Source organism: Mustelus asterias, chromosome 8 (genome assembly GCF_964213995.1).
Source record: "Mustelus asterias chromosome 8, sMusAst1.hap1.1, whole genome shotgun sequence".
NCBI lineage: Eukaryota > Metazoa > Chordata > Chondrichthyes > Carcharhiniformes > Triakidae > Mustelus > Mustelus asterias.
The window spans coordinates 27,395,890-27,418,271 of NC_135808.1; the positions used below are offsets into that span (position 1 = coordinate 27,395,890).

Genomic DNA, 22,382 nt, shown 5'->3' on the forward strand with positions numbered 1-22,382 from the left:
CTCCCGCGTGACAGGCGGGGATACTAACCACTATACTAACGAGGAAGCAATGCTCCCCGGGTGCGAGCACATTGAGCTGAGCTACGCATTATAGATTTGTTGTCGAGGAACGTCAGAACTGTGCCGAGACGTGTTTTCTGTGCCGATTACGGAGTGCTATTTAATGGAGCAAACTGCAGCTTTACCCAATTGGCTGCGTCTTGTAGATGAGCAGTAAAGAGATTGAAAGGGACGCATGAAAACATCAAGAAGGTGGAGATCGAAAGGAGCGCTTGCATGTTCTTTTTCATTGTGGAGCAAAGATGGCATGTCTGCAAATCTGAACATGTTGGACTGATTTAGCTGCTCTCTCTCAACAGGTCGCGTCAGAGCTGCTGATATGTTCCAGCACTTTTGTTAATTCTTTCTGATTTCAGCATCTGCAGTATTTTGCTTTTATCTAATGGCTGGAAATTCATAATTGTTCCCTCCCAAAACGCTGGAAGTCCAAAGTTGCTGACAGCTGAGATTTTGTTCATGGTGTTCTTTTGGATTGACCGTGGTATAGTTGCAGATTCATTAAAATTATCATTGCCAATCACACATAATTATGGGAAGAATTTGTTCTGCAGCAACGACCACATCATCAATTGTTTGATATAGATTTTTTTGATCAATGGTGCCTCAGTTCACATCATATTCGTGCACATCTCTGCCAGCCACTGGAAAATGAAGCCAGATTCCAAACCGTTTCTAAAATCTTGAAGTCGTTGTTTAGATATTCTGTGTCTCCCATGATTATTTTAAGGTGCTCAATTAAAACTCCATGGTGTAGCGACGGATTCGAAAAATAATACACAGTTCTAAGCAGTTTCTGAAAGATCGAACCACGTCATGCCTGCAGCGGAAAAGGCAGCCACTTTGTCCGATCGAGTCAGGGCAGACGATTCACCATTTCGCCACCTTGTTCTGTCCCAACGCTGAGCTCAGGTTAATAATGGAGACGCTGACACGAGGATCACTTATCAGCTTGGCTTGACATCCCAAATACAGTTGGTAGTTTAACAAACATTTGAATTATTGCAGAACAAATTGCTGGACGTTTTCAATATGAGTGATTAATTAAGTTCTCTTCCAAAGCCCCTTTGTGATGTGATCAGTTGTTTTGGGAATGAAAGTAACATTCCCTGACCGGGAATCGAACCCGGGCCGCGGCGGTGAAAACGCCGAATCCTAACCACTAGACCACCAGGGAACACGTGCAACCGGGTCGGACTGACCAGCCAACAGTGTCACTTTCTATTCTGGGAACACTTCGACAGACTCGGTCAATCGGCCTCCCATCTTCGGGTCAGCGTTCCCCAAGGCGATCTTCATGACACATGACAACGCAGAATGGCCCAGCAGAAACTGACAGGAAAGTTCGACGTACACGAGGAAGGCCTCAACCGGGATCTTGGCTTCAAGCCACACGATTCCAACCCCTCGCCATGCTGTTCGGATTTACAATATCTTACTCTCTGCACTCGCATTAGACAATTCACACATCATTATCCTGTGATTATCCTTCCTCCTGACGCGCATTGTCTGTACCATTCAAGACTGGATAAACAGTAAAGACTCACATTCTAACCATTGTTCACAATCCAAATGGAAATTGTTTTCTGATTGTGTCTTGGCCTGACGATGCCGTGATGTGAACGTAACTCCGTTCACCTGGTGGACCTTCAGCTATTTTTGTGAGAATTCTCGTGTTCCCCCGCCAATCCAATGCCGGCAGGTCCACATCAGAGTAGAGTAAAATGTTGCAGAATTGAATGATGGTGGATGAATTGAATGCTGCGAAGGAATCTTTCAAAGGCATATAAAGGGTGACATTTTGGAAAGCGTATTGCTTTGAGAGTTATTATTTTCACTTTCAAATGTTGGCGACATCAAATGTGCAATTTGATTCACGAAAATTGCGATAAACTCCCCGTCGGGGAATTGAACCCCGGTCTCCCGCGTGACAGGCGGGGATACTAACCACTATACTAACGAGGAAGCAATGCTCCCCGGGTGCGAGCACATTGAGCTGAGCTACGCATTATAGATTTGTTGTCGAGGAACGTCAGAACTGTGCCGAGACGTGTTTTCTGTGCCGATTACGGAGTGCTATTTAATGGAGCAAACTGCAGCTTTACCCAATTGACTGCGTCTTGTAGATGAGCAGTAAAGAGATTGAAAGGGACGCATGAAAACATCAAGAAGGTGGAGATCGAATGGAGCGCTTGCATGTTCTTTTTCATTGTGGAGCAAAGATGGCATGTCTGCAAATCTGAACATGTTGGACTGATTCAGCTGCTCTCTCTCAACAGGTCGCGTCAGAGCTGCTGATATGTTCCAGCACTTTTGTTTGTTCTTTCTGATTTCAGCATCTGCAGTATTTTGCTTTTATCTAATGGCTGGAAATTCATAATTGTTCCCTCCCAAAACGCTGGAAGTCCAAAGTTGCTGACAGCTGAGATTTTGTTCATGGTGTTCTTTTGGATTGACCGTGGTATAGTTGCAGATTCATTAAAATTATCATTGCCAATCACACATAATTATGGGAAGAATTTGTTCTGCAGCAACGACCACATCATCAATTGTTTGATATAGATTTGTTTGATCAATGCTGCCTCAGTTCACATCATATTCGTGCACATCTCTGCCAGCCACTGGAAAATGAAGCCAGATTCCAAACCGTTTCTAAAATCTTGAAGTCGTTGTTTAGATATTCTGTGTCTCCCATGATTATTTTAAGGTGCTCAATTAAAACTCCATGGTGTAGCGACGGATTCGAAAAATAATACACAGTTCTAAGCAGTTTCTGAAAGATCGAACCACGTCATGCCTGCAGCGGAAAAGGCAGCCACTTTGTCCGATCGAGTCAGGGCAGACGATTCACCATTTCGCCACCTTGTTCTGTCCCAACGCTGAGCTCAGGTTAATAATGGAGACGCTGACACGAGGATCACTTATCAGCTTGGCTTGACATCCCAAATACAGTTGGTAGTTTAACAAACATTTGAATTATTGCAGAACAAATTGCTGGACGTTTTCAATATGAGTGATTAATTAAGTTCTCTTCCAAAGCCCCTTTGTGATGTGATCAGTTGTTTTGGGAATGAAAATAACATTCCCTGACCGGGAATCGAACCCGGGCCGCGGCGGTGAGAACGCCGAATCCTAACCACTAGACCACCAGGGAGCACATGCAACCGGGTCGGACTGACCAGCCAACAGTGTCACTTTCTATTCTGGGAACACTTCGACAGACTCGGTCAATCGGCCTCCCATCTTCGGGTCAGCGTTCCCCAAGGCGATCTTCATGACACATGACAACGCAGAATGGCCCAACAGAAACTGACAGGAAAGTTCTACGTACACGAGGAAGGCCTCAACCGGGATCTTGGCTTCAAGTCACACGATTCCAACCCCTCGCCATGCTGTTCGGATTTACAATATCTTACTCTCTGCACTCGCATTAGACAATTCACACATCATTATCCTGTGATTATCCTTCCTCCTGACGCGCATTGTCTGTACCTTTCAACACTGGATAAACAGTAAAGACTCACATTCTAACCATTGTTCACAATCCAAATGGAAATTGTTTTCTGATTGTGTCTTGGCCTGACGATGCCGTGATTGAACGTAACTCCGTTCACCTGGTGGACCTTCAGCTATTTTTGTGGGAATTCTCGTGTTCCCCCGCCAATCCAATGCCGGCAGGTCTACATCAGAGTAGAGTAAAATGTTGCAGAATTGAATGATGGTGGATGAATTGAATGCTGCGAAGGAATCTTTCAAGGGCATATAAAGAGTGACATTTTGGAAAGCGTATTGCTTTGAGAGTTATTATTTTCACTTTCAAATGTTGGCGACATCAAATGTGCAATTTGATTCACGAAAATTGCGATAAACTCCCCGTCGGGGAATTGTACCCGGTCTCCCGCGTGACAGGCGGGGATACTAACCACTATACTAACGAGGAAGCAATGCTCCCCGGGTGCGAGCACATTGAGCTGAGCTACGCATTATAGATTTGTTGTCGAGGAACGTCAGAACTGTGCCGAGACGTGTTTTCTGTGCCGATTACGGAGTGCTATTTAATGGAGCAAACTGCAGCTTTACCCAATTGGCTGCGTCTTGTAGATGAGCAGTAAAGAGATTGAAAGGGACGCATGAAAACATCAAGAAGGTGGAGATCGAAAGGAGCGCTTGCATGTTCTTTTTCATTGTGGAGCAAAGATGGCATGTCTGCAAATCTGAACATGTTGGACTGATTTAGCTGCTCTCTCTCAACAGGTCGCGTCAGAGCTGCTGATATGTTCCAGCACTTTTGTTAATTCTTTCTGATTTCAGCATCTGCAGTATTTTGCTTTTATCTAATGGCTGGAAATTCATAATTGTTCCCTCCCAAAACGCTGGAAGTCCAAAGTTGCTGACAGCTGAGATTTTGTTCATGGTGTTCTTTTGGATTGACCGTGGTATAGTTGCAGATTCATTAAAATTATCATTGCCAATCACACATAATTATGGGAAGAATTTGTTCTGCAGCAACGACCACATCATCAATTGTTTGATATAGATTTTTTTGATCAATGGTGCCTCAGTTCACATCATATTCGTGCACATCTCTGCCAGCCACTGGAAAATGAAGCCAGATTCCAAACCGTTTCTAAAATCTTGAAGTCGTTGTTTAGATATTCTGTGTCTCCCATGATTATTTTAAGGTGCTCAATTAAAACTCCATGGTGTAGCGACGGATTCGAAAAATAATACACAGTTCTAAGCAGTTTCTGAAAGATCGAACCACGTCATGCCTGCAGCGGAAAAGGCAGCCACTTTGTCCGATCGAGTCAGGGCAGACGATTCACCATTTCGCCACCTTGTTCTGTCCCAACGCTGAGCTCAGGTTAATAATGGAGACGCTGACACGAGGATCACTTATCAGCTTGGCTTGACATCCCAAATACAGTTGGTAGTTTAACAAACATTTGAATTATTGCAGAACAAATTGCTGGACGTTTTCAATATGAGTGATTAATTAAGTTCTCTTCCAAAGCCCCTTTGTGATGTGATCAGTTGTTTTGGGAATGAAAGTAACATTCCCTGACCGGGAATCGAACCCGGGCCGCGGCGGTGAAAACGCCGAATCCTAACCACTAGACCACCAGGGAACACGTGCAACCGGGTCGGACTGACCAGCCAACAGTGTCACTTTCTATTCTGGGAACACTTCGACAGACTCGGTCAATCGGCCTCCCATCTTCGGGTCAGCGTTCCCCAAGGCGATCTTCATGACACATGACAACGCAGAATGGCCCAGCAGAAACTGACAGGAAAGTTCTACGTACACGAGGAAGGCCTCAACCGGGATCTTGGCTTCAAGCCACACGATTCCAACCCCTCGCCATGCTGTTCGGATTTACAATATCTTACTCTCTGCACTCGCATTAGACAATTCACACATCATTATCCTGTGATTATCCTTCCTCCTGACGCGCATTGTCTGTACCATTCAAGACTGGATAAACAGTAAAGACTCACATTCTAACCATTGTTCACAATCCAAATGGAAATTGTTTTCTGATTGTGTCTTGGCCTGACGATGCCGTGATGTGAACGTAACTCCGTTCACCTGGTGGACCTTCAGCTATTTTTGTGAGAATTCTCGTGTTCCCCCGCCAATCCAATGCCGGCAGGTCCACATCAGAGTAGAGTAAAATGTTGCAGAATTGAATGATGGTGGATGAATTGAATGCTGCGAAGGAATCTTTCAAAGGCATATAAAGGGTGACATTTTGGAAAGCGTATTGCTTTGAGAGTTATTATTTTCACTTTCAAATGTTGGCGACATCAAATGTGCAATTTGATTCACGAAAATTGCGATAAACTCCCCGTCGGGGAATTGAACCCCGGTCTCCCGCGTGACAGGCGGGGATACTAACCACTATACTAACGAGGAAGCAATGCTCCCCGGGTGCGAGCACATTGAGCTGAGCTACGCATTATAGATTTGTTGTCGAGGAACGTCAGAACTGTGCCGAGACGTGTTTTCTGTGCCGATTACGGAGTGCTATTTAATGGAGCAAACTGCAGCTTTACCCAATTGACTGCGTCTTGTAGATGAGCAGTAAAGAGATTGAAAGGGACGCATGAAAACATCAAGAAGGTGGAGATCGAATGGAGCGCTTGCATGTTCTTTTTCATTGTGGAGCAAAGATGGCATGTCTGCAAATCTGAACATGTTGGACTGATTCAGCTGCTCTCTCTCAACAGGTCGCGTCAGAGCTGCTGATATGTTCCAGCACTTTTGTTTGTTCTTTCTGATTTCAGCATCTGCAGTATTTTGCTTTTATCTAATGGCTGGAAATTCATAATTGTTCCCTCCCAAAACGCTGGAAGTCCAAAGTTGCTGACAGCTGAGAGTTTGTTCATGGTGTTCTTTTGGATTGACCGTGGTATAGTTGCAGATTCATTAAAATTATCATTGCCAATCACACATAATTATGGGAAGAATTTGTTCTGCAGCAACGACCACATCATCAATTGTTTGATATAGATTTGTTTGATCAATGCTGCCTCAGTTCACATCATATTCGTGCACATCTCTGCCAGCCACTGGAAAATGAAGCCAGATTCCAAACCGTTTCTAAAATCTTGAAGTCGTTGTTTAGATATTCTGTGTCTCCCATGATTATTTTAAGGTGCTCAATTAAAACTCCATGGTGTAGCGACGGATTCGAAAAATAATACACAGTTCTAAGCAGTTTCTGAAAGATCGAACCACGTCATGCCTGCAGCGGAAAAGGCAGCCACTTTGTCCGATCGAGTCAGGGCAGACGATTCACCATTTCGCCACCTTGTTCTGTCCCAACGCTGAGCTCAGGTTAATAATGGAGACGCTGACACGAGGATCACTTATCAGCTTGGCTTGACATCCCAAATACAGTTGGTAGTTTAACAAACATTTGAATTATTGCAGAACAAATTGCTGGACGTTTTCAATATGAGTGATTAATTAAGTTCTCTTCCAAAGCCCCTTTGTGATGTGATCAGTTGTTTTGGGAATGAAAATAACATTCCCTGACCGGGAATCGAACCCGGGCCGCGGCGGTGAGAACGCCGAATCCTAACCACTAGACCACCAGGGAGCACATGCAACCGGGTCGGACTGACCAGCCAACAGTGTCACTTTCTATTCTGGGAACACTTCGACAGACTCGGTCAATCGGCCTCCCATCTTCGGGTCAGCGTTCCCCAAGGCGATCTTCATGACACATGACAACGCAGAATGGCCCAACAGAAACTGACAGGAAAGTTCTACGTACACGAGGAAGGCCTCAACCGGGATCTTGGCTTCAAGTCACACGATTCCAACCCCTCGCCATGCTGTTCGGATTTACAATATCTTACTCTCTGCACTCGCATTAGACAATTCACACATCATTATCCTGTGATTATCCTTCCTCCTGACGCGCATTGTCTGTACCTTTCAACACTGGATAAACAGTAAAGACTCACATTCTAACCATTGTTCACAATCCAAATGGAAATTGTTTTCTGATTGTGTCTTGGCCTGACGATGCCGTGATTGAACGTAACTCCGTTCACCTGGTGGACCTTCAGCTATTTTTGTGGGAATTCTCGTGTTCCCCCGCCAATCCAATGCCGGCAGGTCTACATCAGAGTAGAGTAAAATGTTGCAGAATTGAATGATGGTGGATGAATTGAATGCTGCGAAGGAATCTTTCAAGGGCATATAAAGAGTGACATTTTGGAAAGCGTATTGCTTTGAGAGTTATTATTTTCACTTTCAAATGTTGGCGACATCAAATGTGCAATTTGATTCACGAAAATTGCGATAAACTCCCCGTCGGGGAATTGTACCCGGTCTCCCGCGTGACAGGCGGGGATACTAACCACTATACTAACGAGGAAGCAATGCTCCCCGGGTGCGAGCACATTGAGCTGAGCTACGCATTATAGATTTGTTGTCGAGGAACGTCAGAACTGTGCCGAGACGTGTTTTCTGTGCCGATTACGGAGTGCTATTTAATGGAGCAAACTGCAGCTTTACCCAATTGACTGCGTCTTGTAGATGAGCAGTAAAGAGATTGAAAGGGACGCATGAAAACATCAAGAAGGTGGAGATCGAATGGAGCGCTTGCATGTTCTTTTTCATTGTGGAGCAAAGATGGCATGTCTGCAAATCTGAACATGTTGGACTGATTCAGCTGCTCTCTCTCAACAGGTCGCGTCAGAGCTGCTGATATGTTCCAGCACTTTTGTTTGTTCTTTCTGATTTCAGCATCTGCAGTATTTTGCTTTTATCTAATGGCTGGAAATTCATAATTGTTCCCTCCCAAAACGCTGGAAGTCCAAAGTTGCTGACAGCTGAGATTTTGTTCATGGTGTTCTTTTGGATTGACCGTGGTATAGTTGCAGATTCATTAAAATTATCATTGCCAATCACACATAATTATGGGAAGAATTTGTTCTGCAGCAACGACCACATCATCAATTGTTTGATATAGATTTGTTTGATCAATGCTGCCTCAGTTCACATCATATTCGTGCACATCTCTGCCAGCCACTGGAAAATGAAGCCAGATTCCAAACCGTTTCTAAAATCTTGAAGTCGTTGTTTAGATATTCTGTGTCTCCCATGATTATTTTAAGGTGCTCAATTAAAACTCCATGGTGTAGCGACGGATTCGAAAAATAATACACAGTTCTAAGCAGTTTCTGAAAGATCGAACCACGTCATGCCTGCAGCGGAAAAGGCAGCCACTTTGTCCGATCGAGTCAGGGCAGACGATTCACCATTTCGCCACCTTGTTCTGTCCCAACGCTGAGCTCAGGTTAATAATGGAGACGCTGACACGAGGATCACTTATCAGCTTGGCTTGACATCCCAAATATAGTTGGTAGTTTAACAAACATTTGAATTATTGCAGAACAAATTGCTGGACGTTTTCAATATGAGTGATTAATTAAGTTCTCTTCCAAAGCCCCTTTGTGATGTGATCAGTTGTTTTGGGAATGAAAATAACATTCCCTGACCGGGAATCGAACCCGGGCCGCGGCGGTGAGAACGCCGAATCCTAACCACTAGACCACCAGGGAGCACATGCAACCGGGTCGGACTGACCAGCCAACAGTGTCACTTTCTATTCTGGGAACACTTCGACAGACTCGGTCAATCGGCCTCCCATCTTCGGGTCAGCGTTCCCCAAGGCGATCTTCATGACACATGACAACGCAGAATGGCCCAGCAGAAACTGACAGGAAAGTTCTACGTACACGAGGAAGGCCTCAACCGGGATCTTGGCTTCAAGCCACACGATTCCAACCCCTCGCCATGCTGTTCGGATTTACAATATCTTACTCTCTGCACTCGCATTAGACAATTCACACATCATTATCCTGTGATTATCCTTCCTCCTGACGCGCATTGTCTGTACCATTCAAGACTGGATAAACAGTAAAGACTCACATTCTAACCATTGTTCACAATCCAAATGGAAATTGTTTTCTGATTGTGTCTTGGCCTGACGATGCCGTGATGTGAACGTAACTCCGTTCACCTGGTGGACCTTCAGCTATTTTTGTGAGAATTCTCGTGTTCCCCCGCCAATCCAATGCCGGCAGGTCCACATCAGAGTAGAGTAAAATGTTGCAGAATTGAATGATGGTGGATGAATTGAATGCTGCGAAGGAATCTTTCAAAGGCATATAAAGGGTGACATTTTGGAAAGCGTATTGCTTTGAGAGTTATTATTTTCACTTTCAAATGTTGGCGACATCAAATGTGCAATTTGATTCACGAAAATTGCGATAAACTCCCCGTCGGGGAATTGAACCCCGGTCTCCCGCGTGACAGGCGGGGATACTAACCACTATACTAACGAGGAAGCAATGCTCCCCGGGTGCGAGCACATTGAGCTGAGCTACGCATTATAGATTTGTTGTCGAGGAACGTCAGAACTGTGCCGAGACGTGTTTTCTGTGCCGATTACGGAGTGCTATTTAATGGAGCAAACTGCAGCTTTACCCAATTGACTGCGTCTTGTAGATGAGCAGTAAAGAGATTGAAAGGGACGCATGAAAACATCAAGAAGGTGGAGATCGAATGGAGCGCTTGCATGTTCTTTTTCATTGTGGAGCAAAGATGGCATGTCTGCAAATCTGAACATGTTGGACTGATTCAGCTGCTCTCTCTCAACAGGTCGCGTCAGAGCTGCTGATATGTTCCAGCACTTTTGTTTGTTCTTTCTGATTTCAGCATCTGCAGTATTTTGCTTTTATCTAATGGCTGGAAATTCATAATTGTTCCCTCCCAAAACGCTGGAAGTCCAAAGTTGCTGACAGCTGAGATTTTGTTCATGGTGTTCTTTTGGATTGACCGTGGTATAGTTGCAGATTCATTAAAATTATCATTGCCAATCACACATAATTATGGGAAGAATTTGTTCTGCAGCAACGACCACATCATCAATTGTTTGATATAGATTTGTTTGATCAATGCTGCCTCAGTTCACATCATATTCGTGCACATCTCTGCCAGCCACTGGAAAATGAAGCCAGATTCCAAACCGTTTCTAAAATCTTGAAGTCGTTGTTTAGATATTCTGTGTCTCCCATGATTATTTTAAGGTGCTCAATTAAAACTCCATGGTGTAGCGACGGATTCGAAAAATAATACACAGTTCTAAGCAGTTTCTGAAAGATCGAACCACGTCATGCCTGCAGCGGAAAAGGCAGCCACTTTGTCCGATCGAGTCAGGGCAGACGATTCACCATTTCGCCACCTTGTTCTGTCCCAACGCTGAGCTCAGGTGAATAATGGAGACGCTGACACGAGGATCACTTATCAGCTTGGCTTGACATCCCAAATACAGTTGGTAGTTTAACAAACATTTGAATTATTGCAGAACAAATTGCTGGACGTTTTCAATATGAGTGATTAATTAAGTTCTCTTCCAAAGCCCCTTTGTGATGTGATCAGTTGTTTTGGGAATGAAAATAACATTCCCTGACCGGGAATCGAACCCGGGCCGCGGCGGTGAGAACGCCGAATCCTAACCACTAGACCACCAGGGAGCACATGCAACCGGGTCGGACTGACCAGCCAACAGTGTCACTTTCTATTCTGGGAACACTTCGACAGACTCGGTCAATCGGCCTCCCATCTTCGGGTCAGCGTTCCCCAAGGCGATCTTCATGACACATGACAACGCAGAATGGCCCAACAGAAACTGACAGGAAAGTTCTACGTACACGAGGAAGGCCTCAACCGGGATCTTGGCTTCAAGTCACACGATTCCAACCCCTCGCCATGCTGTTCGGATTTACAATATCTTACTCTCTGCACTCGCATTAGACAATTCACACATCATTATCCTGTGATTATCCTTCCTCCTGACGCGCATTGTCTGTACCATTCAAGACTGGATAAACAGTAAAGACTCACATTCTAACCATTGTTCACAATCCAAATGGAAATTGTTTTCTGATTGTGTCTTGGCCTGACGATGCCGTGATGTGAACGTAACTCCGTTCACCTGGTGGACCTTCAGCTATTTTTGTGAGAATTCTCGTGTTCCCCCGCCAATCCAATGCCGGCAGGTCCACATCAGAGTAGAGTAAAATGTTGCAGAATTGAATGATGGTGGATGAATTGAATGCTGCGAAGGAATCTTTCAAAGGCATATAAAGGGTGACATTTTGGAAAGCGTATTGCTTTGAGAGTTATTATTTTCACTTTCAAATGTTGGCGACATCAAATGTGCAATTTGATTCACGAAAATTGCGATAAACTCCCCGTCGGGGAATTGAACCCCGGTCTCCCGCGTGACAGGCGGGGATACTAACCACTATACTAACGAGGAAGCAATGCTCCCCGGGTGCGAGCACATTGAGCTGAGCTACGCATTATAGATTTGTTGTCGAGGAACGTCAGAACTGTGCCGAGACGTGTTTTCTGTGCCGATTACGGAGTGCTATTTAATGGAGCAAACTGCAGCTTTACCCAATTGACTGCGTCTTGTAGATGAGCAGTAAAGAGATTGAAAGGGACGCATGAAAACATCAAGAAGGTGGAGATCGAATGGAGCGCTTGCATGTTCTTTTTCATTGTGGAGCAAAGATGGCATGTCTGCAAATCTGAACATGTTGGACTGATTCAGCTGCTCTCTCTCAACAGGTCGCGTCAGAGCTGCTGATATGTTCCAGCACTTTTGTTTGTTCTTTCTGATTTCAGCATCTGCAGTATTTTGCTTTTATCTAATGGCTGGAAATTCATAATTGTTCCCTCCCAAAACGCTGGAAGTCCAAAGTTGCTGACAGCTGAGATTTTGTTCATGGTGTTCTTTTGGATTGACCGTGGTATAGTTGCAGATTCATTAAAATTATCATTGCCAATCACACATAATTATGGGAAGAATTTGTTCTGCAGCAACGACCACATCATCAATTGTTTGATATAGATTTGTTTGATCAATGCTGCCTCAGTTCACATCATATTCGTGCACATCTCTGCCAGCCACTGGAAAATGAAGCCAGATTCCAAACCGTTTCTAAAATCTTGAAGTCGTTGTTTAGATATTCTGTGTCTCCCATGATTATTTTAAGGTGCTCAATTAAAACTCCATGGTGTAGCGACGGATTCGAAAAATAATACACAGTTCTAAGCAGTTTCTGAAAGATCGAACCACGTCATGCCTGCAGCGGAAAAGGCAGCCACTTTGTCCGATCGAGTCAGGGCAGACGATTCACCATTTCGCCACCTTGTTCTGTCCCAACGCTGAGCTCAGGTTAATAATGGAGACGCTGACACGAGGATCACTTATCAGCTTGGCTTGACATCCCAAATACAGTTGGTAGTTTAACAAACATTTGAATTATTGCAGAACAAATTGCTGGACGTTTTCAATATGAGTGATTAATTAAGTTCTCTTCCAAAGCCCCTTTGTGATGTGATCAGTTGTTTTGGGAATGAAAATAACATTCCCTGACCGGGAATCGAACCCGGGCCGCGGCGGTGAGAACGCCGAATCCTAACCACTAGACCACCAGGGAGCACATGCAACCGGGTCGGACTGACCAGCCAACAGTGTCACTTTCTATTCTGGGAACACTTCGACAGACTCGGTCAATCGGCCTCCCATCTTCGGGTCAGCGTTCCCCAAGGCGATCTTCATGACACATGACAACGCAGAATGGCCCAACAGAAACTGACAGGAAAGTTCTACGTACACGAGGAAGGCCTCAACCGGGATCTTGGCTTCAAGTCACACGATTCCAACCCCTCGCCATGCTGTTCGGATTTACAATATCTTACTCTCTGCACTCGCATTAGACAATTCACACATCATTATCCTGTGATTATCCTTCCTCCTGACGCGCATTGTCTGTACCTTTCAACACTGGATAAACAGTAAAGACTCACATTCTAACCATTGTTCACAATCCAAATGGAAATTGTTTTCTGATTGTGTCTTGGCCTGACGATGCCGTGATTGAACGTAACTCCGTTCACCTGGTGGACCTTCAGCTATTTTTGTGGGAATTCTCGTGTTCCCCCGCCAATCCAATGCCGGCAGGTCTACATCAGAGTAGAGTAAAATGTTGCAGAATTGAATGATGGTGGATGAATTGAATGCTGCGAAGGAATCTTTCAAGGGCATATAAAGAGTGACATTTTGGAAAGCGTATTGCTTTGAGAGTTATTATTTTCACTTTCAAATGTTGGCGACATCAAATGTGCAATTTGATTCACGAAAATTGCGATAAACTCCCCGTCGGGGAATTGTACCCGGTCTCCCGCGTGACAGGCGGGGATACTAACCACTATACTAACGAGGAAGCAATGCTCCCCGGGTGCGAGCACATTGAGCTGAGCTACGCATTATAGATTTGTTGTCGAGGAACGTCAGAACTGTGCCGAGACGTGTTTTCTGTGCCGATTACGGAGTGCTATTTAATGGAGCAAACTGCAGCTTTACCCAATTGGCTGCGTCTTGTAGATGAGCAGTAAAGAGATTGAAAGGGACGCATGAAAACATCAAGAAGGTGGAGATCGAAAGGAGCGCTTGCATGTTCTTTTTCATTGTGGAGCAAAGATGGCATGTCTGCAAATCTGAACATGTTGGACTGATTTAGCTGCTCTCTCTCAACAGGTCGCGTCAGAGCTGCTGATATGTTCCAGCACTTTTGTTAATTCTTTCTGATTTCAGCATCTGCAGTATTTTGCTTTTATCTAATGGCTGGAAATTCATAATTGTTCCCTCCCAAAACGCTGGAAGTCCAAAGTTGCTGACAGCTGAGATTTTGTTCATGGTGTTCTTTTGGATTGACCGTGGTATAGTTGCAGATTCATTAAAATTATCATTGCCAATCACACATAATTATGGGAAGAATTTGTTCTGCAGCAACGACCACATCATCAATTGTTTGATATAGATTTTTTTGATCAATGGTGCCTCAGTTCACATCATATTCGTGCACATCTCTGCCAGCCACTGGAAAATGAAGCCAGATTCCAAACCGTTTCTAAAATCTTGAAGTCGTTGTTTAGATATTCTGTGTCTCCCATGATTATTTTAAGGTGCTCAATTAAAACTCCATGGTGTAGCGACGGATTCGAAAAATAATACACAGTTCTAAGCAGTTTCTGAAAGATCGAACCACGTCATGCCTGCAGCGGAAAAGGCAGCCACTTTGTCCGATCGAGTCAGGGCAGACGATTCACCATTTCGCCACCTTGTTCTGTCCCAACGCTGAGCTCAGGTTAATAATGGAGACGCTGACACGAGGATCACTTATCAGCTTGGCTTGACATCCCAAATACAGTTGGTAGTTTAACAAACATTTGAATTATTGCAGAACAAATTGCTGGACGTTTTCAATATGAGTGATTAATTAAGTTCTCTTCCAAAGCCCCTTTGTGATGTGATCAGTTGTTTTGGGAATGAAAGTAACATTCCCTGACCGGGAATCGAACCCGGGCCGCGGCGGTGAAAACGCCGAATCCTAACCACTAGACCACCAGGGAACACGTGCAACCGGGTCGGACTGACCAGCCAACAGTGTCACTTTCTATTCTGGGAACACTTCGACAGACTCGGTCAATCGGCCTCCCATCTTCGGGTCAGCGTTCCCCAAGGCGATCTTCATGACACATGACAACGCAGAATGGCCCAGCAGAAACTGACAGGAAAGTTCTACGTACACGAGGAAGGCCTCAACCGGGATCTTGGCTTCAAGTCACACGATTCCAACCCCTCGCCATGCTGTTCGGATTTACAATATCTTACTCTCTGCACTCGCATTAGACAATTCACACATAATTATCCTGTGATTATCCTTCCTCCTGACGCGCATTGTCTGTACCTTTCAACACTGGATAAACAGTAAAGACTCACATTCTAACCATTGTTCACAATCCAAATGGAAATTGTTTTCTGATTGTGTCTTGGCCTGACGATGCCGTGATGTGAACGTAACTCCGTTCACCTGGTGGACCTTCAGCTATTTTTGTGAGAATTCTCGTGTTCCCCCGCCAATCCAATGCCGGCAGGTCCACATCAGAGTAGAGTAAAATGTTGCAGAATTGAATGATGGTGGATGAATTGAATGCTGCGATGGAATCTTTCAAAGGCATATAAAGAGTGACATTTTGGAAAGAGTATTGCTTTGAGAGTTATTATTTTCACTTTCAAATGTTGGCGACATCAAATGTGCAATTTGATTCACGAAAATTGCGATAAACTCCCCGTCGGGGAATTGAACCCCGGTCTCCCGCGTGACAGGCGGGGATACTAACCACTATACTAACGAGGAAGCAATGCTCCCCGGGTGCGAGCACATTGAGCTGAGCTACGCATTATAGATTTGTTGTCGAGGAACGTCAGAACTGTGCCGAGACGTGTTTTCTGTGCCGATTACGGAGTGCTATTTAATGGAGCAAACTGCAGCTTTACCCAATTGGCTGCGTCTTGTAGATGAGCAGTAAAGAGATTGAAAGGGACGCATGAAAACATCAAGAAGGTGGAGATCGAAAGGAGCGCTTGCATGTTCTTTTTCATTGTGGAGCAAAGATGGCATGTCTGCAAATCTGAACATGTTGGACTGATTTAGCTGCTCTCTCTCAACAGGTCGCGTCAGAGCTGCTGATATGTTCCAGCACTTTTGTTAATTCTTTCTGATTTCAGCATCTGCAGTATTTTGCTTTTATCTAATGGCTGGAAATTCATAATTGTTCCCTCCCAAAACGCTGGAAGTCCAAAGTTGCTGACAGCTGAGATTTTGTTCATGGTGTTCTTTTGGATTGACCGTGGTATAGTTGCAGATTCATTAAAATTATCATTGCCAATCACACATAATTATGGGAAGAATTTGTTCTGCAGCAACGACCACATCATCAATTGTTTGATATAGATTTTTTTGATCAATGGTGCCTCAGTTCACATCATATTCGTGCACATCTCTGCCAGCCACTGGAAAATGAAGCCAGATTCCAAACCGTTTCTAAAATCTTGAAGTCGTTGTTTAGATATTCTGTGTCTCCCATGATTATTTTAAGGTGCTCAATTAAAACTCCATGGTGTAGCGACGGATTCGAAAAATAATACACAGTTCTAAGCAGTTTCTGAAAGATCGAACCACGTCATGCCTGCAGCGGAAAAGGCAGCCACTTTGTCCGATCGAGTCAGGGCAGACGATTCACCATTTCGCCACCTTGTTCTGTCCCAACGCTGAGCTCAGGTTAATAATGGAGACGCTGACACGAGGATCACTTATCAGCTTGGCTTGACATCCCAAATACAGTTGGTAGTTTAACAAACATTTGAATTATTGCAGAACAAATTGCTGGACGTTTTCAATATGAGTGATTAATTAAGTTCTCTTCCAAAGCCCCTTTGTGATGTGATCAGTTGTTTTGGGAATGAAAGTAACATTCCCTGACCGGGAATCGAACCCGGGCCGCGGCGGTGAAAACGCCGAATCCTAACCACTAGACCACCAGGGAACACGTGCAACCGGGTCGGACTGACCAGCCAACAGTGTCACTTTCTATTCTGGGAACACTTCGACAGACTCGGTCAATCGGCCTCCCATCTTCGGGTCAGCGTTCCCCAAGGCGATCTTCATGACACATGACAACGCAGAATGGCCCAGCAGAAACTGACAGGAAAGTTCTACGTACACGAGGAAGGCCTCAACCGGGATCTTGGCTTCAAGTCACACGATTCCAACCCCTCGCCATGCTGTTCGGATTTACAATATCTTACTCTCTGCACTCGCATTAGACAATTCACACATAATTATCCTGTGATTATCCTTCCTCCTGACGCGCATTGTCTGTACCTTTCAACACTGGATAAACAGTAAAGACTCACATTCTAACCATTGTTCACAATCCAAATGGAAATTGTTTTCTGATTGTGTCTTGGCCTGACGATGCCGTGATGTGAACGTAACTCCGTTCACCTGGTGGACCTTCAGCTATTTTTGTGAGAATTCTCGTGTTCCCCCGCCAATCCAATGCCGGCAGGTCCACATCAGAGTAGAGTAAAATGTTGCAGAATTGAATGATGGTGGATGAATTGAATGCTGCGAAGGAATCTTTCAAAGGCATATAAAGGGTGACATTTTGGAAAGCGTATTGCTTTGAGAGTTATTATTTTCACTTTCAAATGTTGGCGACATCAAATGTGCAATTTGATTCACGAAAATTGCGATAAACTCCCCGTCGGGGAATTGAACCCCGGTCTCCCGCGTGACAGGCGGGGATACTAACCACTATACTAACGAGGAAGCAATGCTCCCCGGGTGCGAGCACATTGAGCTGAGCTACGCATTATAGATTTGTTGTCGAGGAACGTCAGAACTGTGCCGAGACGTGTTTTCTGTGCCGATTACGGAGTGCTATTTAATGGAGCAAACTGCAGCTTTACCCAATTGGCTGCGTCTTGTAGATGAGCAGTAAAGAGATTGAAAGGGACGCATGAAAACATCAAGAAGGTGGAGATCGAAAGGAGCGCTTGCATGTTCTTTTTCATTGTGGAGCAAAGATGGCATGTCTGCAAATCTGAACATGTTGGACTGATTTAGCTGCTCTCTCTCAACAGGTCGCGTCAGAGCTGCTGATATGTTCCAGCACTTTTGTTAATTCTTTCTGATTTCAGCATCTGCAGTATTTTGCTTTTATCTAATGGCTGGAAATTCATAATTGTTCCCTCCCAAAACGCTGGAAGTCCAAAGTTGCTGACAGCTGAGATTTTGTTCATGGTGTTCTTTTGGATTGACCGTGGTATAGTTGCAGATTCATTAAAATTATCATTGCCAATCACACATAATTATGGGAAGAATTTGTTCTGCAGCAACGACCACATCATCAATTGTTTGATATAGATTTGTTTGATCAATGCTGCCTCAGTTCACATCATATTCGTGCACATCTCTGCCAGCCACTGGAAAATGAAGCCAGATTCCAAACCGTTTCTAAAATCTTGAAGTCGTTGTTTAGATATTCTGTGTCTCCCATGATTATTTTAAGGTGCTCAATTAAAACTCCATGGTGTAGCGACGGATTCGAAAAATAATACACAGTTCTAAGCAGTTTCTGAAAGATCGAACCACGTCATGCCTGCAGCGGAAAAGGCAGGCACTTTGTCCGATCGAGTCAGGGCAGACGATTCACCATTTCGCCACCTTGTTCTGTCCCAACGCTGAGCTCAGGTGAATAATGGAGACGCTGACACGAGGATCACTTATCAGCTTGGCTTGACATCCCAAATACAGTTGGTAGTTTAACAAACATTTGAATTATTGCAGAACAAATTGCTGGACGTTTTCAATATGAGTGATTAATTAAGTTCTCTTCCAAAGCCCCTTTGTGATGTGATCAGTTGTTTTGGGAATGAAAATAACATTCCCTGACCGGGAGTCGAACCCGGGCCGCGGCGGTGAGAACGCCGAATCCTAACCACTAGACCACCAAGGAGCACATGCAACCGGCTCGGAATGACCAGCCAACAGTGTCACTTTCTATTCTGGGAACACTTCGAAAGACTCGGTCAATCGGCCTCCCATCTTCGGGTCAGCGTCCCCCAAGGCGATCTTCATGACACATGACAACGCAGAATGGCCCAGCAGAAACTGACAGGAAAGTTCTAAGTACACGAGGAAGGCCTCAACCGGGATCTTGGCTTCAAGTCACACGATTCCAACCCCTCGCCATGCTGTTCGGATTTACAATATCTTACTCACTGCACTCGCATTCGACAATTCACACATCACTATCCTGTGATTATGCTTCCTCCTGACGCGCATTGTCTGTACCTTTCAACACTGGATAAACAGTAAAGACTCACATTCTAACCATTGATCACAATCCAAATGGAAATTGTTTTCTGATTGTGTCTTGGCCTGACGATGCCGTGATGTGAACGTAACTCCGTTCACCTCGTGGACTTTAAGCTATTTCTGTGAGAATTCCCCTGCAGGTCCACATCAGAGGAGAGTAAAATCTTGGTGAATTGAATGAAGGTTGATCTGCAGCGACGGAATATATCCAAGGCATGTCAAGAATGACATTTTGGAAAGCGTACTGTCTTAAGAGTCATTATTTTCACTTTTAAATGTTGGCGACCTCAAATGTGCAAACTGATATATGAAAAACTCCCCGTCGGGGAATTGAACCCCGGTCTCCCGCGTGACAGGCGGGGATACTAACCACTATTCTAACGAGGAAGTAATGCTGTCGGTCAGCAGGCACATTGAGCTCAGGTACGCATCGTCACTGGACACAGGTGAGGTCCCAGAGGATTGGAGGATAGCCAATGTGGTCCCGTTATTTAAGAAGGGTAGGAAGGATAACCCGGGTAATTATAGGCCGGTGAGCTTGACGTCCGTGGTGGGGAAGTTGTTGGAGAAGATTCTTAAAGATAGGATGTATGCGCATTTAGAAAGGAATAAACTCATTAACGATAGTCAACATGGTTTTGTGAGAGGGAGGTCATGCCTCACTAACCTGGTGGTGTTTTTTGAAGAAGTGACCAAAATGGTTGACGAAGGAAGGGCCGTGGATGTTGTCTATATGGACTTTAGTAAAGCGTTTGACAAAGTCCCTCATGATAGGCTAGTGAAAAAGGTTGGATCCCATGGGATAAAGGGGGAGGTGGCTAGATGGGTGGAGAACTGGCTTGGTCATAGAAGACAGAGGGTGGTAGTGGAAGGGTCTTTTTCCGGCTGGAGGCCTGTGACTAGTGGTGTTCCGCAGGGCTCTGTATTGGGACCTCTGCTGTTTGTGATTTACATAAATGATCTGGAAGAAGGAGTAACTGGGGTGATCAGTAAGTTTGCGGACAACACAAAACTGGCAGGACTTGCAGACAGTGAGGAACATAGTCAGAGGCTACAGAAGGATATAGATAGGCTGGAAATTTGGGCAAGGAAATGGCAGATGGAGTTCAATCCTGATAAATGCGAAGTGATGCATTTTGGTGGGAATAATGTAGGGAGGAGCTACACGATAAATGGAAGAACCATAAAGGGTGTAGAGACGCAGAGGGACCTGGGTGTGCAAGTCCACAGATCTTTGAAGGTGACGTCACAGGTGGAGAAGGTGGTGAAGAAGGCATATGGCATGCTTGCCTTTATAGGACGGGGCATAGAGTATAAAAGTTGGGGTCTGATGTTGCAGATGTATAGAACGTTGGTTCGGCCGCATTTGGAATACTGCGTCCAGTTCTGGTCGCCACACTACCAGAAGGACGTGGAGGCTTTGGAGAGAGTACAGAGGAGGTTTACCAGGATGTTTCCTGGTATGGAGGGGCTTGGTTATGAGGAGAGATTGGGGAAACTGGGTTTGTTCTCCTTGGAAAGACGGAGGATGAGGGGAGACTTAATAGAGGTGTATAAAATTATGAAAGGCATGGATAGGGTGAACGGTGGGAAGCTTTTCCCCGGGTCGGTGGTGACGTTCACGAGGGGTCATAGGTTCAAGGTGAAGGGGGGGAGGTTTAACACAGATATCAGAAGGACATATTTTACACAGAGGGTCGTGGGGGCCTGGAATGTGTTGCCGGGCAAGGTGGTGGAGGCGGACACACTGGGAACGTTTAAGACTTATCTAGACAGCTATATGAACGGAGTGGGAATGGAGGGATACAAAAGAGTGGTCTAGTTTGGACCAGGGAGCGGCGCGGGCTAATTGTTCCTTGTTTCTCGTTTTAAGGCTTCATTCTATGATGTTCGTGGAAGTGGAAATTACTAGGGTTGGGAAGCATTTTCCGATCAGGACCATTGTGATCTCCTGGACTCGTTTCGATCGCCTCAGGGGGTCGGAGAGGAATTTCCCAGATTTTTTTTTCCCCATATTGGCCCTGGGGTTTTTCACTCTGGGTTCTCGCCTCTCCCTGGAGATCACATGGTCTGGAATGGGGGGGTGGGGGTGAGTTAATAGGTTGTAATGAACAAAGCATCGTAGCTGTGAGGGACAGCTCGGTGGATAGGATATTGGTATGTAGATAGGCTGGAAAATTGGGCGGGGATCCTGGATTCAGGATTCATTCCTGGACCGGGGAGCGGCGCGGGCTTGGAGGGCCGAAGGGCCTGTTCCTGTGCTGTATTGTTCTTTGTTCTTTGTTCTTTGTAGATTTGTTGTCGAGGAACGACAGAACTGTGCTGAGATGTGTTTTCTGAGCCGATTCCGGAGTGCAGTTTACTGGAGCAAACTGCAGCTTTACCCAATTGACTGCGTCTTGTAGATGAGCACTAAAGAGATTGAAAGGGACGTATGAAAACATCAAGAAGGTGGAGACCGAAAGGAGCGCTTGCATGTTCTTTTTCATTTTGGAGCAAAGATGGCATGTCTCCATACCTGAACATTTTGGACAGATTCAGCTGCTCTCTCTCAACAGATCACGTCAGAGCTGCTGATATGTTCCAGCACTTTTGTTTGTTCTTTCTGATTTCAGCATCTGCAGTATTTTGTTTTTATCTAATGGCTGGAAATTCATAATTGTTCCCTCCCAAAACGCTGGAAGTCCAAAGTTGCTGACAGCTGAGATTTTGTTCATGATTTTCTTTTGTCTTGACCGTGGTATATTTGCAGATTCATTAAAATTATCATTGCCAATCACACACAATTGTGGAAAGATTCTTTTCTGCAGCAATCATCATCTCATCAATTGTTTGATATAGATATTTTTGATAAATGCTGCCTCAGTTCACATCATATTCGTGCATATCTCTGCCAGCCACTGGAAAATGAAGCCAGATTCCAAACCGTTTCTAGAATTTTGAAGTCGTTGTTTCGATATTCTCTGCCCCCCATGGTTATTTTAAGAAGCTCAATTAAA

The 22,382-nt window shown here is 44.8% G+C and overlaps 17 non-coding genes across 17 annotated transcripts; all 17 read right to left on the reverse strand.

The window, feature by feature from the left end:
* Nucleotides 1-1,162: 1,162 nt before the first annotated feature.
* On the reverse strand, nucleotides 1,163-1,234 carry trnae-uuc (transfer RNA glutamic acid (anticodon UUC)). Its single transcript has one exon. It is a non-coding gene; the product is annotated as a tRNA-Glu (tRNA).
* Nucleotides 1,235-1,950: 716 nt separating this feature from the next.
* Nucleotides 1,951-2,022, reverse strand: trnad-guc (transfer RNA aspartic acid (anticodon GUC)). Its single transcript has one exon. It is a non-coding gene; the product is annotated as a tRNA-Asp (tRNA).
* Nucleotides 2,023-3,139: 1,117 nt separating this feature from the next.
* trnae-cuc (transfer RNA glutamic acid (anticodon CUC)) lies at nucleotides 3,140-3,211 on the reverse strand. The gene has a single exon. It is a non-coding gene; the product is annotated as a tRNA-Glu (tRNA).
* A 1,903-nt stretch (nucleotides 3,212-5,114) lies between these two features.
* Nucleotides 5,115-5,186, reverse strand: trnae-uuc (transfer RNA glutamic acid (anticodon UUC)). Its single transcript has one exon. It is a non-coding gene; the product is annotated as a tRNA-Glu (tRNA).
* Nucleotides 5,187-5,902: 716 nt separating this feature from the next.
* Nucleotides 5,903-5,974, reverse strand: trnad-guc (transfer RNA aspartic acid (anticodon GUC)). Its single transcript has one exon. It is a non-coding gene; the product is annotated as a tRNA-Asp (tRNA).
* Nucleotides 5,975-7,091: 1,117 nt separating this feature from the next.
* trnae-cuc (transfer RNA glutamic acid (anticodon CUC)) lies at nucleotides 7,092-7,163 on the reverse strand. Its single transcript has one exon. It is a non-coding gene; the product is annotated as a tRNA-Glu (tRNA).
* A 1,903-nt stretch (nucleotides 7,164-9,066) lies between these two features.
* Nucleotides 9,067-9,138, reverse strand: trnae-cuc (transfer RNA glutamic acid (anticodon CUC)). The gene has a single exon. It is a non-coding gene; the product is annotated as a tRNA-Glu (tRNA).
* Nucleotides 9,139-9,854: 716 nt separating this feature from the next.
* Nucleotides 9,855-9,926, reverse strand: trnad-guc (transfer RNA aspartic acid (anticodon GUC)). Its single transcript has one exon. It is a non-coding gene; the product is annotated as a tRNA-Asp (tRNA).
* A 1,117-nt stretch (nucleotides 9,927-11,043) lies between these two features.
* trnae-cuc (transfer RNA glutamic acid (anticodon CUC)) lies at nucleotides 11,044-11,115 on the reverse strand. Its single transcript has one exon. It is a non-coding gene; the product is annotated as a tRNA-Glu (tRNA).
* Nucleotides 11,116-11,831: 716 nt separating this feature from the next.
* Nucleotides 11,832-11,903, reverse strand: trnad-guc (transfer RNA aspartic acid (anticodon GUC)). Its single transcript has one exon. It is a non-coding gene; the product is annotated as a tRNA-Asp (tRNA).
* A 1,117-nt stretch (nucleotides 11,904-13,020) lies between these two features.
* Nucleotides 13,021-13,092, reverse strand: trnae-cuc (transfer RNA glutamic acid (anticodon CUC)). Its single transcript has one exon. It is a non-coding gene; the product is annotated as a tRNA-Glu (tRNA).
* A 1,903-nt stretch (nucleotides 13,093-14,995) lies between these two features.
* On the reverse strand, nucleotides 14,996-15,067 carry trnae-uuc (transfer RNA glutamic acid (anticodon UUC)). Its single transcript has one exon. It is a non-coding gene; the product is annotated as a tRNA-Glu (tRNA).
* A 716-nt stretch (nucleotides 15,068-15,783) lies between these two features.
* Nucleotides 15,784-15,855, reverse strand: trnad-guc (transfer RNA aspartic acid (anticodon GUC)). The gene has a single exon. It is a non-coding gene; the product is annotated as a tRNA-Asp (tRNA).
* A 1,117-nt stretch (nucleotides 15,856-16,972) lies between these two features.
* On the reverse strand, nucleotides 16,973-17,044 carry trnae-uuc (transfer RNA glutamic acid (anticodon UUC)). Its single transcript has one exon. It is a non-coding gene; the product is annotated as a tRNA-Glu (tRNA).
* Nucleotides 17,045-17,760: 716 nt separating this feature from the next.
* trnad-guc (transfer RNA aspartic acid (anticodon GUC)) lies at nucleotides 17,761-17,832 on the reverse strand. The gene has a single exon. It is a non-coding gene; the product is annotated as a tRNA-Asp (tRNA).
* Nucleotides 17,833-18,949: 1,117 nt separating this feature from the next.
* Nucleotides 18,950-19,021, reverse strand: trnae-cuc (transfer RNA glutamic acid (anticodon CUC)). The gene has a single exon. It is a non-coding gene; the product is annotated as a tRNA-Glu (tRNA).
* Nucleotides 19,022-19,698: 677 nt separating this feature from the next.
* Nucleotides 19,699-19,770, reverse strand: trnad-guc (transfer RNA aspartic acid (anticodon GUC)). The gene has a single exon. It is a non-coding gene; the product is annotated as a tRNA-Asp (tRNA).
* Between the last annotated feature and the right edge of the window lie 2,612 nt (nucleotides 19,771-22,382).